Source organism: Meleagris gallopavo, chromosome 6, assembly GCF_000146605.3.
Source record: "Meleagris gallopavo isolate NT-WF06-2002-E0010 breed Aviagen turkey brand Nicholas breeding stock chromosome 6, Turkey_5.1, whole genome shotgun sequence".
Lineage (NCBI taxonomy): Eukaryota > Metazoa > Chordata > Aves > Galliformes > Phasianidae > Meleagris > Meleagris gallopavo.
Window position 1 is genome coordinate 47705542 of NC_015016.2, and position 1283 is coordinate 47706824.

Consider the following 1283-nt stretch of genomic DNA (forward strand, 5'->3'; position numbering starts at 1 on the left):
TTTCCTGCTATCACAGTTTTTCCATTAATATTCAACTCTTTCCCAATTAACTGAACGAAATGAGGGCTATGGGTTGTGCTCTGGATTCCCATCCTTGGCTTAAAAAGTTCAATCCACGTGTAGTTTCAGCAAGCCTTCCAGCTAGAAGTGCTTTCTGCATTCCCTCTGTTCTGCTGAAGGAGCACAGCTTTAAAGCTGCTATGGGTGTGCTCAGCTCTGGCTTCTCTTGTAATTCTGTAACACTGAAATACTTTCTGGGATAGATGTCCCGGGCCATTATCTGCGCGGATTGCAGGGCTGCTTTTCATGCCCTGAGGTAATGCCGTCCAACGATCCTGCCGGGCTGGGCTGATGCTTTGCAGAGGGCGAAAAGCAAAGCTCGGAGCATCGTGGGGGTCCAGAGAGATGGTGAACAACCAGTCTTTTAAGTCGGGCGTTACAAGTCCCGAAACGTCCCAGTTCCGTGTGGGGGTCCCCGCTGATGGAAACCCTGCAGCCCCTTTTCATGGGCGCGGCTGGCACTGGCCGTGCCTGAGAACAAAGCAGCCGAGCGATACAAGCGCCTGCCAGTACTTCACACGGGGGCACGGCTGTGACCGTGCGTCCCGAGTCCCGCAGGACACTCCGCAATAACGCTTCCCAACACGGCTCTCGATCTGGGGCTCCGATCGCGGGGAAAACTTGCAAGCTCTCCGTCTTGCCGGCTTTCCCAGCCTCCCTCCCGACAGCTGCGCGTGGATCAGGAGGGCACAAATCCGTCTCTTCCCGCCGCCGGGATCCTCGGGGGGCGAGGCGGTCAAAATCGCATCCGATGGCGGGGGCCGGGGAGCCGATGGCACCGCGGGCTGATCTGTAGAGCAACCTGTTTAGCTGTACTGGATTGTAAACGTTTAACAAAGTAAACCTCCTCACTTTTGCCAGTGGTTTCCCCTCTGGTTACAAATTCACCACTGACTGCAGTAAGAACAGCACGTTTGGCTTCAGCGTTGCCTACAAATTCCACACCTGGCTGCAATTCCTTCCGTAGCTTAATTTCCTCCACCCTTAACTGTTATCGCAGCTGTGACCAAATCCAGCGCCGCTTTTTGCACAAACTGCTGTTCTGTTCCACGAGGGCAGAACCCTCCTGGACCCTGCCAGCCCCCCTCTCAGCTCTTCCCGAGGAGATCTCTGGGTCCCAGAGCCCTGCTCTCAGCTCCTTCCTCCCAAGGCTTCCCGTGCTGACGCTGGCATCCCGAGTTTCCTACAGCTCTGCACATCCAGCCTCTTTTCTGTCTTCCCGA